Source organism: Panthera leo, chromosome A1, assembly GCF_018350215.1.
Source record: "Panthera leo isolate Ple1 chromosome A1, P.leo_Ple1_pat1.1, whole genome shotgun sequence".
In the NCBI taxonomy this organism is placed as follows: Eukaryota; Metazoa; Chordata; class Mammalia; order Carnivora; family Felidae; genus Panthera; species Panthera leo.
In genome coordinates, this window is record NC_056679.1 from 128,380,626 (window position 1) to 128,396,967 (window position 16,342).

At 35.9% G+C, this 16,342-nt stretch overlaps 1 protein-coding gene and 1 pseudogene across 2 annotated transcripts in view; one reads left to right on the forward strand and one right to left on the reverse strand.

The window, feature by feature from the left end:
• Positions 1-16,342, reverse strand: part of DEPDC1B (DEP domain containing 1B) — an 86,237-nt gene that overhangs the window by 15,775 nt on the left and 54,120 nt on the right. The gene's annotated exons all lie outside the window — the stretch shown is intronic.
• Positions 5,581-6,341, forward strand: LOC122220324 (annotated as a pseudogene).

Consider the following 16,342-nt stretch of genomic DNA (forward strand, 5'->3'; position numbering starts at 1 on the left):
ACCAGAGGAAGGAAAAACAAAACAAAACAAAACACTGTAGGGACTGATTAGGCCTACAGTACCATTAGATTTTAACTACAGCTAAAATTCATAATGAATTAAGTATATTCTGTAAATTGATCTTATAACTTAGCTGTCCGTTACAGCACTGCTTCTTGGGGAGGGAGGCAAGGAGCAGAACATTGTTCTAAACAACATACTCTGAAAGGTTTACAACAAATTCTGTCATTTTGACATAATTTAATAATTTATCAGATAAAATTAAAAAATTAAGGTGTTCCTACCTCCCAAAAGGTATAAAAATTGGTACTCCTAATACCCCCTACTTGTTCTTTTTTTTTTTTTTTTTTAGAGAGAGAGAGTGTGCATGAGTGGGAGGGTAGGGGTGTCAGAGAAAGAGAGAAAGAGAATGAATCTCAAGCAGGCTCCACTCTTAGCCTGAGGCAGGGCTCCATCCCATGACCCTGGGATCATGATCTGAACCCAAATTCAAGAGCCAGACACTTAACCGACTGAGCCACCCAGGCACCTCTATTTTTTCTAATTATACATTATCACCTCCTAATATACTACAGAATTTACTTTTTTGTTATCTACCATTGTTTCCCCTCTGACTTAATAAAATGTAAGCTCTACATGGGCAGGGATTCCTTTTGTTTACTGATACCTCCAACAGGTAGAACACTACCTGGTAGATCACAGGTGCTTACTAAATATTTTCTGTGGTGAACATGTGAATGAATGACTATATGAATGAAGGAATAACAATGAGTCCTCCCTTGCTAGGATTGGAACTAGAATATCTGGCTTAAGTCCCCGGTCCCATTGATTGTATATGCTTGGACAAGTCACTTAACCTCCATGAATCCCAATTAACCCAGCAGTAAATTGTGGTGGACGGCCATAAAACCGAATCATTGTACTGAACTGAGGGCCCATAGGCTATAAAAGAAAGCCTACGTGAATTGAAACTTTTAATAGCATTGATGATAGCTGCTGCTGCTGCTACTACTACAATTACTACTATTAAATTAAAGCATTAAGACTAATACCAGGGTGGAAAATAGGATGCAAATCAGATGCAACTTTGGCTAGATTTTCTTAAAAGGTCAGTTAAGAAATGTACTGTGCACTAGTACACAGACCTGAATTTGGCTCTGGATCTCTGTGATGAGAGAATAAATAAAGTCCCACAATGCCCCAGCAGAACTGTATTACTGAGTAACAAATCATCTAAGAATGCCCTCCTCAAGCCTATATGCCTCAGCAGTTGCATAACCCTATGACAGAGGATGGAAAAAAATATAAACATATGTAAACATCATCTCATGCAATGGTTATGTCAACTTGACCATGCGTAATTCAGAAAGACTCACAATTATGACTTTTTGGTTCACTGGAACAATCTCATGCCCACATTATTATTAGGTAAAAACAGCTATGTCTGACTTACTGATGTTAGAAGGATCTATAACCCTTAAATTTTTCTTGACTTTTTAGCTGAAAGAATGTGGATGCCTTTGTTGCCATCAATGACAGAATTATCACAATATTTGGTAGTTGGCCCCTTGTTAACCTAAAGATTATAGAAGTCTTTGTTAGAATTAACTACTAATGTATAATGTACAACGCTACAGTCTTAAAACTTAGGTGAAAGTTGTTCTTTAGGCAAAAGGCTTACCTTTCAACAGCGTTTAATTTGCTAACTGATATAGCAACTGTGTGGCTGAACACAAGATTTCAAGGATGAACTACAACAGCTGACCTGCTTTGGTTGCTTACTCCAATCAAATAATTCAAATAGATAAAAAGTTCACTGAGAAAAACACAAAAGAAATTATCTCATGTCCATAAGTGGCAAGAATTAGGAGTAGGGACTCACCTGACATGAAAGCAACACTTGCTACAAAGCTATAGTTAATTAAACAGTATGATGCTACCATGAGAAAACATAAAAGACCAACACGACAAATTTGGAAGTCTAGAAACAGGCCCAAGTATGCTTGGGAACCTGATATATCACAGAAATGTCATCACCAATCAGCAAGGAAAGAATGGTCTGTTCAAAAAAGGTGTTTGGAATAACCTAATAACCGTATGTCAGGAAAAAAATTAAATCATTAAAATTAAATTATTAAAAATACAGAAAATTCTGACTCCAACCAAGATAGAACAGCAAGGCCCAGACTAACCCTCCCTCCACAAACAGCTAGAAAACTGGACAAATTTTATGCAATAACAATTTCTATACATGGGATAGCGAAACAGTACCATAATTCCTGAGAAAAGAGAACAAAACAAACAAGCTCTACAATTTCCCCACATTATGCCTAGAGACACATTCTAAAACATGTATCAGAGACAGAGAGCTCAAGCAGACGGAAGAGACAGACTGGAGTTTGTGGAGGCTGAGTCAGCTGGACATTGCAAAGCAGAGTTCCAACTGCAGGGAACTAAACAGAAGAAGGGTTCCATAAACCTGCATAGAAATCCCCTGAGACTCTGATGAACACTGAAATGCATATACATGATTAAGGCAAAACTCCAGGAGGTCATACAAAAAGCAACCAGTGAGCTTTGAGCTGAACAGTTCCCAGAGCTCACATAGAAGAGAGCCCTGCTGATCACTGAAGGCATTCCACAGAAAGCCCAGCAGGATTATGCTTCAATAGTAGGACCAAACTTCACTTCAGTAAAGGTTAATCTAATCTGGCCTTAAAAACAGCTTTAAAAATAAGACACAAATGCATCAAAAAGAAATTCAATTAAATTAACTGCCTAAGAGAACAAAGCTTACCCTCTTCAAAGGAAGATAACAAAATTCAGATACTCAACAAGGGAAAACATTTTGTTCAAACAAAATCACTAGACATACCAAGAAGCAAAAAAGTATGACCCATGGCAGGAGAAAAAATTAGTAGAAAATCATAAAAATAGCCACAGATAAAGAACTTAGAGAAAAGTATGTTACAAAAGATATTCTATGTTCTCATATTATTAGAAAATATATAAATACAGGAAGGAGAAAATGGAAGATATAAAGAAAAACCAAATGGAACTTCTAGAAATGAAAAATCCTCATCCTCAAAAGAAACACTCACTAGGTGAGAACCATAGCAGATTAACACTTCAAAAAAAGAAAACTTAAATTCACAGTAAATGAATCAGCCAAAATAGAAGCAAAGTAGGCAAAAAAGTAGGGAAAAAAATAAACAGAGCTGCAGCAAACTGTGGGAAAGCATCAGATGACCTAAACTCTGTGTCATTAGAAAAGTAGGAGTCACAGAAAAAAATATTTGAAGAAATAATTGCTAAAAATGTTCCAAATTTGGTGAAATCGATAAATCAACAGAATAAAAAAATTCAATAAATCAAAGGGCAAAAAACACAAAAAAACTCTTAAAAGCACATTATAATTAAATTCCCAAAATCAGTGATAAAGAAAATCTCAAAAACAGTCAGAGGGAAAAAAAGGCACATTACAAACAGAAGAACAAAAATAAGTAATGACCATAGACTTTTCTTCAGAAACTACTTAAGCCAGAAGACACCTTCAAAGTGCTAAATAAATAAAATTATCTTAGAATTCTATATCCATTGAAAATACTTTCCAGAATTAAGTATGAAGAAAGACGTTTCAGAACCCCAACCTCCCACTAAAAATCTACAGCCAAGAGACCTATACCATAAAAATGTCACAGGACATTATTCCAGCAGAAGGAAAATGATACCAGATAGTAATGATACCAGATGGATCTGCATAAGGGAATGAAGATTCCCAGAAAAGATTAATATGTGAATAAATGAAAAGAATAATATGTGAATAAAAGATTGCTTTGTGTTCCTTAATTTCTTTAAAAGAAAATTACCTGCCCAAAGAAAAAATAACATACAGTAGGGCTTATTACAAATGTTATAAAACAATATATCACACAAAATGGATGATGATAATATCAGAAAGGATAGAAAAGATTAAAAAAAGGATACGGTAACATGATAACATATGTGAAGAAATATGATATTTAAAGGTAAGCAAAGGTTTCTTGAGACAAAAAGCATGAACCATAAAAGAAAATGATAAAATAGACTTCATCAAAACTAAAAGCTTCTGCTTTTTCAAAGACATTGTTAAGGAAAAGAAACAAAAGACCACAATTTGGGAGAAAATATTTACGATACATAATCAAAGAAAGGACTTATAGGCAGAGTATGCAAACACCTCTTACAACTCAATAAGAGAACAAACAAGCCAATAAAAAGCAGAATATTTCAATAGACACTTCACAAAAGAAGATAACAGAAAAGCCATTGGGCAAATGAAAACATGCTCAATATAACTAGTCATTAGAAACATACAGCTAAAAACCACAGATATAGCACTACCCACCTACTAAGTGAGCTAAAACAAAAGACTGACAGTATCAAATGTTGACAAGGATGTAGAATTACCAAAACTCTTACACATCATGGGGATGTAAAATGGCACAACAATTTTGGAAAATACCTTGTCAGTTTCATAATGAAAGTAAATATACATTTATCATATGACTCAGCAATTCCACCCCTAACTATTTACTCAAAAGGAGTTAAGATACATGTTCATACAGCTTTATTCATAATGGCCCAAGAATGGATACAATCCACCTGTTCTGCAACAAGTAAGTGGATAAACCAATTATGGTTTGTAGTATATCCATGCACTAGAATACTCAGCAAAACAAGCCAGATACAAAGTACATAGTGTATAATCCCACTTGTATGAAACGCTTAAAAATAAAACCTAATCTATCGGATAAAAAGCTTCTATTTCTGGTTGTCTGGTGCCAGTGGTGGCGTTGGGGACTAAGAGAGAGCACAAGAGAACCTTCAGAACTAATGTAAATGACCTGTTAATTTAATGCTAATTACGCTAGTATAAACTCATCAAAACTCACTGAACTACTTAAAATGAGTGCATATTAATTGTATATTATGTATGTTAATTATACCTTAATAAAGTCAACTTTATAAAGTTAAAATAAATTATTTATTCATTTAAATAAACAAATCAAGAGAAATTAGAGCCCTAAACATGAAAAATGCAAAACTTAAATATCTTAAAAGTACAGAATCTCTTTGTGAAAGATTTCTTAAGATACACAAGTAAATTAATTTGACCAAAATAGAACATAAAAGGTTTTTTTTTACCTTTTGATTAAAACCAAAAGAGAAGCCACAGACTATGAAATATTTGCAAGACACAAGGTATAAAGAATTAGTACCTAGAATATATTTTTAGAACAAAGAAAGAAAGAAAGAACGAACGAAAGAAAGAAAGAAAGAAAGAAAGAAAAGGGAAGGAAGAAACCAAGAGAAAAAAATGGGTAAAAGACAGAAAAAGTATTTCACCCAAGAAGAAATCCATATGACCAATAAACAGCAACAAGATTGCTTTTCACACACATCAGATTGCAAAAATTAAAAAGCCCCAGCAATTGTTTGGCCTTGTAACATGTAGCAACAGGGCCAGTTGGGGATCTTAAGCCACGTTTGGGGGTTTTGGGGGGTTGCTGACACTGCTGCCACGTTTGATCATGTACAATGAAAGGCTTTGATAACAAACACAGATTTCTACCAGACAAGTTACAGCATCGATGACCAATCACAGCAATCCTATGACTATGGAGGAAGGGGAGGACCCTATAGCAAACAGTTTGCTGGCTATGACTACTCACAGCAAGGCCAATTTGTCCCTCTAGACATGAGGCAGCCATAACAGCCACATACTGGGCCAATTTTCCAGCCAACTCAGGCATACACTCTAACACATTAGCTTGTCTATGGAAAACACTTTGAGGATAAGCCACCTTTATTAGAAGAATCAGGTATCAATTGTGACCACATCTGGCAAAAAACATGAACAGTGTTACATCCATTACAAGTGGCAGATGGCAGCATCATGAATGTGACTGATTTGGCACGACCAATGGTTTTTTGCCTTGCCTTTGGAGCCACATTGTTACTGGCTGGCAAAATCCAGTTTGGCTATGTATGTGGCATAAGTGCACTTGGATGTCTAGAAATGTTTTTGTCTACTAAGCTGAGTATGACAGGTGTTTCATTTGGTTGTGTGGCAAGTGTCCGTGGATACTGTCTTCTTCCCATGATCCTACTTTGCAGCTCTGCAGTGATATTTTCTTTGCAAGGAATGGCAAGAGTCACTCACTGCTGGAATTATTGGATGGTGCAGTTTTTCCCCTTCCAAAATTTTTAATTCTGCATTAGCCATAGAAGAACAGCCACTTCTAGTAGCATATCCCTGTGCTTTGTTGAATGGAGTCTTTGCCCTAATTTCCATTTAATGAACTGAATTTATCTGGCATGTGGACATCACTGGGCCAAAAAGGACTCTGAACTCTTAAACTAGACCAGAGAACTGCTACAGAGCATCTCCCATGCAGATCTAAATTTTGGCTTTTGGCACGGTAGAAGTAAAGATTATCTTTTGTTCATTTTTATAGAACTTCTGAATACTATCTTGGATTTACCTGCAGCATGAGTAGCTTTAAATGTTTGTGCTTATACAAATAAGAAGTGCTATTTCTTTCCTGTTCCTGTGGCCTTTGAAAAACCAAGTGTTTTTTCTTGTAAACTATTAAAATGCTTTTGACAGAATTTTAACAACTGTGGGAAACTAACCACAGAGCTGATAACCTTTCTCAAAACCACCCAGTCATAGTTAAGAAGACACAAGACTTATTGCAGAAATAGTTCTCCAAGGGATTAAGAAAGAAAAATCGCCTGTATTCTCCAGTTAGATGAGCTTGAAGCAAAAATGCAATCCCAATGTAGAGTTTTAGGAGTTTGCCCTTCAAAAATTTGATATTCCTTTAAATTATCTCATGGAGTTTTGCTAAAATTCAACAATATAAGAAGTTCACAATCTACTTTATTGTAGATGGAAATATGAACACCTGTTGAGATTAGCGTTGAATAAACCATAATGACATAGACTGGCCATGTTAATGTATATAGTTGAATCTCCAAGTTTCCTGGGGGGGGGGGGTGGAAATCAACACTTTTTTGAGAAAAATACTTAAAATGTCACAATTTCAGTACTGCAGTTATTGATGTAAAGTGCATTTGATGCTTAGTAATTAAATTTTTCCCAATTAAAAAAATTTAATGCCTGATGAAACCAAGTATTGGTAAGAAAAAAAAAATGGTCCAACAGAAATATATTTCTAATATATGTGTAAGTTGCTGTGACTCTGGAAAGCAATTTGCTTCAACTAGTAAAGATGTAAATAGCAAACAGCCCAGTAGTTCAGCTTCTAGATATAAGAAAGACATAGATGTTTTGTATCACTGCACAGTATATGTGTTAAATTAGGGTGATGGGCACATAGATGTCTCTTATATTACTCTCCACACTGACAATTTAACCACTATCCTCCTCCCAAATAGTACTTAAAGTGAAAGTTTGGAAATCAGATTTCAGGGTCACTCATTTCATGTCATTGGAGAATTATTTTTTCTACAGACAATATTTCCAATAAAAATGAACACAACAACTACTAAATCTTGGCTTCTATATATCATTCTCTACTCACAGGAAGCAAGAATCCTTGAAGAAATGCCTGAGAAAGAAAGAATAAGGACCTTTCCTGCCAGAAAATAAGAAAGTGTTCCAAGAATGATAGGGATGTGGTTTAAAAAATATATAATACATGAGCTAGTTTTTAAGGACCTCCTTCAGGGATTCCAATTACATGTATATTAGACTACTTCATATTGCTCTATATGTCACTAGGGCTATGTTTGACGCATGTTGTTTGTTTTGTTTCTGGACCCTGTTCCCTCTGTGCTTTCTTTAGGCTAGCTTTTATTACTGTATATTCAAGTTCACCGATATTTTCCTCTGCAATGTCTAATCTGTTCCTAAACCCATTCAATGAAATTTCCACTTATAATATTGTGTTTTAAGTCCTAAAGTCCAATTTGGTTCTTTTTCTCTGTTTTTTGTTATGAAATTATCTTTAAATGTACAATTCAGCAGTTTTTAGTATATTTACTAAGTTAGGTCCATCACCACTATCTAATTCCAGAATATTTCTGTCACTCAAAAAAGAAACCCTCATACCAATTAACACTCACTCCCCATTCTCTTCTCCCCTCACCTCGTAGAAAACACTAATCACAGCCACAGATTTGCCTGTTTTGAACATTTCATATAAATGGAATCATACAAAATAAGGTATTTTGTGTCTGGCTTCTTTCACTTAGAATAATGTTTCAAGGTTCAACCATGTTATAGCATGTAACAATACTTCATTCCTTTTCATGGCTGCATAATATTCTATCGTGTGGATATATTAAATATTTTCATTCATCACTTTTTTCTTTTTAGTTTGTTTTTTAATTTCATTTTTTATTTTTTAAAATTTACATCCAAATTGGTTAGCATACAGTAAAACAATGATTTCAGGAGTAGATTCCTTAATGCCCCTTACCCATTTAGCCCATCTCCTTTTCCACAACCCCTCCACCAAACCTCAGTTTGTTCTCCATATTTATGAGTCTCTTCTGTTTTGGCCCCTTCCCTGTTTTTATATTATTTTTGTTTCCCTTCCCTTATGTTAATTCGTCTTGTCTCTTAAAGTCCTCATATGAGTGAAGTCATATGATTTTTGTCTTTCTCTCACTGACTAATTTCACTTAGCATAATACCCTCCAGTTCCATCCACGTAGTTGCAAATGGCAAGATTTCATTCTTTTTGATTGCCGAGTAATACTCCATTGTATAGATATACCACCTCTTCTTTATCCATTCATCCATCGATGGACATTTGGGCTCTTTCCATACTTTGGCTATTGTGGATAGTGCTTCTATAAACATTGGGGTGCATGTTTGCACCTTCGAAACAACACACCTGTATCCCGTGGATAAATGCCTAGTAGTGCAATTGCTGGGTCGTAGGGTAGTTCTATTTTTAGTTTTTTGAGGAACCTCCATACTGTTTTTCAGAGCGGCTACACCAGCTTGCATTCCCACCAACAATGCAAAAGAGATCCTCTTTCTCTACATCCTCACCAATATCTATTGCTGCCTGAGTTGTTAATGTTAGCCAAGCTGACAGGTGTGAGGTGGTATCTCAATGTGGTTTTGATTTGTATTTCCCTGACGATGAGTGATGTTGAGCATTTTTTCATGTGTCAGTTGACCATCTGGATGTCTACCTTGGAGAAGTGTCTATTCATGTCTTTTGCCCATTTCTTCACTGGATTCTTTGTTTTTTGGGTGTTGAAGTTCTTTACAAGTTTTGGATACTAACCCTTTATCTGATATGTTGTTTGCAAATATCTTCTCCCATTCTGTCGGTTGCCTTTTAGTTTTGCTGATTTTTTCCTTCACCGTGCAGAAGTTTTTTATTTTGATGAGGTCCCAGTAGTTCATTTTTGCTTTTGTTTCCCTTGCCTCCAGAGACAAGAGGCAAGAAGTTGAGTAAGTTGAGTAAGAAGTTGCTGCGGCCAAGATCAAAGAGGTTTTTGCCTGATTTCTCCTTGAGGATTTGATGGCTTCCTGTCTTACATTGAGGTCTTTCATCCATTTTGAGTTTGTTTTTGTGTATGGTGTAAGAAAGTGGTCCAGGTTCATTCTTCTGCATGTCACTGTCCAGTTTTCCCAGCACCACTTGCTGAAGAGACTGTCTTTATTCCATTGGATATTCTTTCCTGCTTTGTCAAAGATTAATTGGCCATATGTTTGTGGGTCCATTTCTGGGTTCTCTATTCTGTTCTATTGATCTGAGTGTCTGTTCTTGTGCCAGTACCATACTGTCTTGATGATTACAGCTTTGTAGTATAGCTTGAAGTCTGGGACTGTGATGCCTTCTGCTTTGGTTTTCTTTTCCAAGATTGCTTTGGCTATTCGGGGTCTTTTCTGCTCCCATACAAATTTTAGGATTGTTTGTTCTAGCTCCGTGAAGAATGCTGGTGTTACTTTCATAGGGATTGCATTGAATATGTAGATTGCTTTGGGTATTATCAACATTTTAACAATATCTGTTCTTCCTATCCAGGAGCATGGAATCTTTTTCATTTTTTTGTGTCTTCAAATTCTTTCATAAGCTTTCTATAATTTTCAGATTTTTTACCTCTTTGGTTAGATTTATTCCTAGGTATTTTATGGTTTTTGGTGCAACTGTAAATGGGATCGATTGCTTGATTTCTCTGTCGCTTCATTGTTGGTGTATAGGAATGCAACTGATTTCTGTGTGTTGATTTTATATCCTGCAACTTTGCTGAATTCATGAATCAGTTCTAGCAGTTTTTTGGTGGAATCTTTTGGGTTTTCCATATAGAGTATCATGTCATCTGCAAAGAGTGAAAGTTTGACCGCCTCCTGGCCCATCTGGATGCCTTTGATTTCTTTGTGTTGTCTGATTGCTGAGGCTAAGACTTCCAATACTATGTTGAATAACAGTGGTGAGAGTGGACATCCCTGTCTTGTTCCTGACCTTAGGGGAAAGCTCTCAGTTTGTCACCATTGAGGATGATATAGCCGTTGGGTCCTTCACATATGGCTTTTATGACCTCGAGGTATGCTCCTTCTATCCCTACTTTGAGGGTTTTTATCAAGAAAGGATGCTGTATTTTGTCAAATGCTTTCTCTGCATCTATTGAGAGGATCATATGGTTCTTTTCCTTTCTTTTACTGATGTGATGAATCCCGTGAATTGTTTTGCAGATATTGAACCAGCCCTGCATCCCAGGTATAAATCCCACTTGGTCATGGTGAATAATTTTTTTAATGTATTATTGGATCTGGTTGGCTAATATCTTGTTGAGGATTTTTGTATCCATGTTCATCAGGGAAATTGGTCTATAGTTCTCCTTTTTAGTGGGGTCTCTGGTTTTGGAATCAAGGTAATGCTGGCTTCATAGAAAGAGTTTGGAAGTTTTCCTTCCATTTCTATTTTTTGGAACAGTTTCAAGAGAATAGGTGTTTGGTAGAATTCCCCTGGAAAGCCATTTGGTCCTGGACACTTGTTTTTTGGCAGATTTTTTATTACTAATTCGATTTCCTTACTGGTTATGGGTCTGTTCAAATTTTCTATTTCTTCCTGTTTCAGTTTTGGTAGTATATATGTTTCTAGGAATTTGTCCATTTCTTCCAGATTACCCACTGGCATACAATTGCTCATAATATTCTCTTATTATTGTTTTTATTTCTGTTGTGTTGGTTGTGATCTCTCTTCTTTCATTCTTGATTTTACTTATTTGGGTCCTTTCCTTTTTCTTCTGGATCAAACTGGCTAGTGGTTTATCAATTTTGTTAATTCTTTCAAAGAACAAGCTTCTAGTTTCATTGATCTGTTTTTTTGGTTTCGATAGCATTAATTTCTGCTCTAATCTTTATTATTTCCTGTCTTCTGCTGGTTTGGGGTTTTATTTGCTGTTCTTTTCCCATCTCCTTAAGGCATAAGGTTAGACTGTGTATCTGAGATCTTTCTTTCTTCTTTAGGAAGGCCTGGATTGCTATATACTTTCCTCTTATGACTGCCTTTGCTGTGTCCCAGAGGTTTGGGGTTGTGGTGTTATCAGTTTCATTGACTTCCATATATTTTTTAATTTCCTCTTTAACTGCTTGGTTAGCCCATTCATTCTTTACTAGGATGTTCTTCAGTCTCCAAGTATTTGTTACCTTTGCAAATTTTTTCTTGTGGTTGATTTCGAGTTTCATAGCATTATGGTCTGAAAATATGCACGGTATGATCTTGATCTTTTTGTACTTACTTAGGGCTGATTTGTGTCCCAGTATATGGTCTATTCTGGAGAACGTTCCATGTGCACTGGAGAAGAATGTATATTCTGCTGCTTTAGGATGAAATATTCTGAACATATCTGTTAAGTCCATCTGGTCCAGTGTGTCATTCAAAGCCATTGTTTCCTTGTTGATTTTGTGTTTAGATGATCTGTCCATTGCTGAAGGAGGGTGTTGAAGTCCCCTACTATAATGGTATTATTATCAATGAGTGTCTTTATGTTTGTGATTAATTGATTTATATATTTGAGTGCTCTCATATTTGGAGCATAAATGTTTACAATTGTTAGGTCTTCTTGGTGGATAGACCCCTTAATTATGATATAATGCCCTTCTTCATCTCTTCTTACAATCTTTATTTTAAAGTCTAGATTGAGTGATATAAACATGGCTTTCTTTCATCGGCCATTAGCATGATAGATGGTTCTCCATCCCCTTATTTTCAATCTGAAGGTATCTTTAGGTCTAAAGTGGGTCTCTTGTAAACAGCATATAGATGGATATTGTTTTCTTATCCATTCTGTTAACCTATGTCTTTTGATTGGAGCATTGAGTCCACTGACATTTAGAGTGAGTACTGAAAGATATGAATTTGTTGTCATTATGATGCTTATAGAGTTGGAGTGTTGGTGGTGTTCTCTGGTCGTTTCTAATCTTTTGTTGCTTTTGGTGTGTATATATATATTTTCATCTTTTCCCCCCTCAGAAAAGTCCCCCTTAAAATTTCTTGCAGCGCTGGTTTAGTGGTCACAAACTCCTTTAATTTTTGTCTGGGAAACTTTTTATCTCTCCTTCTATTTTGAATGACAGCCTTGCTGGATAAAAAATTCTTGGCTGCATATTTTTCTGATGCAGCACACTGAATATATCCTGCGACCACCAGGTATCAAGCTGTGGAGTTGCAGTCTTTGCGCTCCCCTTGTTTACAGTCTTAATGGAATTTAAACCCTCTTCTTTCTCCTTTCTCCCTTTTCAGTTTAGTCCCTGCGGCTGTTTCCAATTTTCCACTTTCTCTCCAGCTGCTTTTGGGAGGGGTGCTTTTCCCATATACCCCCACCCCGTATCTGTCCTCTCTCCACCCACAAAAGCACCTCCCTTCTCGTGGCTTCTCGCTCCCCAAGTTTACCTCTCCCCACCACATACCTGCTGAGTTCAGTGTTTCAAGTTGTGCAGATTGTTGTGTTAATCCTCAGATCGGTTTTCTAGGTGTGTAAGATGGTTTAGTGTTGGTCTGGCTGTATTTCATGGATGCGAGACACACAAAAAGCTTCCATGCTGTTCTGCCATCTTGGCTCCTCCCTCATTCATCATTTCATGGAGATCTCCATTATTTCCACTTTTTGGTTGTTATGAATAATGCTGCCATCAACATTTAGTGGTTGTGTGACATATGTTATCGACTGTTTGGTATATAGCTAAGAGTGGAACTGCTGACTCATATGGCAATGTTTAACCTTTTTTAAAGAAATGCCAAACTGTTTTATAAAAAGGCTATGCCAAAGTAGTTAAGACTTGCCCCAAGAATACATCCGGGGGACACCTGGGTGGCTCATCAATTGAGCATACGACTTCAGCTCAGGTCATCCTCTCATAGTCTGTGAGTTCAAGGCCTATGTTGGGCTCTGTGCTAACAGCTCAGAGCCTGGAGCCTGCTTTCAATTCTGTGTCTCCCTCTCTCTCTGCCCCTCCCCCACCCCCGTCTCTCTCTCAAAAATAAATAAACACAAAATACACCTGGGATTCACACCAATGTGTTCTTCCTCCCTTACACACATAATTATCAACATATAATCATCAACCTGCTTCCAATAAACTCTACTTGGTTTTAATTTAGTTTTAAAATTGACGGTCAGCAATTATTAATTGCTAATTAAAAGATTACACTCTTGAATTAATACCATACTCTATATCCTTTATTAACACTGACAGATATATTTTTCTTGACTATTCTAAGAGTCCTAAAGAAAAAAAATAATAATTTTGGAGTAGGTTTAAAAAGTTTATCTGTCAGCCATCCATCATCGTGTTATATCATTAAGGAGTCTACCACCAAAATCTTCAGGAATCTGAAAAAAAAAGTCTTCAAGCTCTAGTAGCCATTAAGTAAATCTATATTTTAAAAGAAACTGAACCTAGGGAATAAAGGAGACATAAACTAATAGCATTGCTCAACCACATCAAAGCCACAACTTGTAATCACAAAAATATTAACTGGTAGGAAGTTTAGAAAACTGGCAGGGGAATACTTTATAAATTATTCTTTTTAAATATTTTGGAAAGTTTCAAGAGGCAATAGCATAAAAAGTCATAGTCCTAGAATTCCCTTAGCATTAGAAATATAGATATTATAGACAAGGGGAAAAACATGGTCCCAAAGACATTTAACTGTGCCCCAGTTTATCACATCACTATACATGCCAGAGAAAAATAGAAGACTAGATTAAAAGTAAAAATATTTGTAGAATGTGGCAATTTGCAACACTTCCATGCCATTAATCTTGATGAGAGTAGATAGTTCTACTACATGTAAAAGCACATGAATTTCACAAAATACTTTTTGAACTAAAGTACAAGATCTTCCACTACAGAAAGGAATTTTAAAAGCGTGATAGTGGTTTTGAAGCTTATTTTTCTGTCTTTAAAAATCAGAATAAAAAAATAAGAGCAGCTAATATATATATATTATATATATATAATATATATATAATATATATAATAATAAAACTAATTTTTTTATGGGAGAAGAAAATAGTTAACATTAATGGAATTAACATTAAACATACTTTATTATGTACCTAATAGTGTTCTAAACACTAAACATTATCTCGTTTAATCTTTACAAAAACTCTATAAGGTATTTAACCATCATTAATCCCACTTACAGATAAAGACAGTGAGGCTTAAAGAAATGAGGTCACTTGCCCAAATCACACAGCTAGTTAGTGGCAAAGTGGGGTGTGAGCTTACTTACATGGTCTAGGGCAGACACGCCTCAATACCATTCTATATTACTGACTTTGTCCATGTGGCCAATTATTTCCTAAGGATAAATTCCTATAAGTAGAAATGTTGGCTCAAAGAATATGCACAAATATTTCATACGCAGATAGTCAAAATATCACTCTGCATTCTTCAACTGGGGGCAAAAGTAGATGGTAAAAAGAAGAGAATTTCTCAACATAGTGAAATCTGAAACTAGTTCCTTTATACCAGAGAGAGCACATAAAACCATTTCTTCTCCTCATTTCTCTCTCATCAAGTAAAACTACAATGTAGTGTAACCCTGAAGAAACCTCCAAACCACTTTAAAATGCTAATTCCACCACAAAAAGAAGGAAAAATTGAATGTAACTCTAAACAATATGATCCATAGGGGCCGCCTGGGTGGCTCAGTAGGTTAAGTGGCCGATTCTTGATTTTGGCTCATGTCATGATCTCACAGTTCATGGGTTCAAGCCCCACATCAGGCTCTGGGCTGACAGCACCAAGCCTTCTTGGGATTCTCTCCCTCTCTGCCTCTTCTGTGTTTGTGTTCTCCCTCTCCCCCACCCTCTCTCTCTCAAAATAAATAAACTTAAAAAAATATATATGATCCATAAGTAAAAAGTTATTTTTTTATCGAAATTTAAAGGACAAACCACATATAGCATAAGCATCTTTCACCATTAACTACTATTACTAGTAATATCTGAGAAATATTACACTTTGAGAGATTTTCTCATTCATTAAATCCTCATAGTCATCTTACTATGTAGGTAAATGGAGATGAAATTTAAAGTAGGGGTTTTTTCAAAAATTTTTTACTACAACAAAAATTAAGAAATATATGTTACGTCACAATATATACGCATATACATAGGTATTTAAAACAAAGTCTACAAATATACCTACTATGTATATTCTGTCTTTTTAACACTGTTCTACTACAGAGAATTCACATCCAACACACAGTTTCTGAAATAGTGGCTTACAAAGACTCCTGAATTTGAACCAAGGCTCTTGTATAACAAACATCCAGGAATACACAGCCAGAGCCAGAGAGATATTCTGGTCAGAGCTCAGGAGACAGATCGAGGATGAAAGTAAGGAGTGGAAATCCTTAGCACATGGGTGATCCATGAAGTGGTATGAATATGATCAAAGGGAAGACGTATGGGGAAAAGCTGAGATTTGAAGCGCCTGTAATACTTCAGTCCTTCTTGGCAACCAGTTCCAAGGATGTTATTTTTCAATCTGTCCAAATGTCAAAGCAGGACTCACTTTAGTTCTGCTTTTGAATGTTGGAGTGCGACATAATGCTTTCCTCAGTTCAAACACATGCAGAATACTTAGATTCTCAAAAACAGTTTAATCTGATTTCTCTGTTTCCTAACTTCTTTCTCATTGCTGACCATTACGTTTATTTTCTTTCATAAAATGTTACTGACAAAAGCACACTACAGAACTCGGGGAAATGATTGCAAGAGAATTTAGTTTTAAAATACACATGATGGTATACAGTTGAACTCAAAGCACATCTTCAACAAGTACTATTGG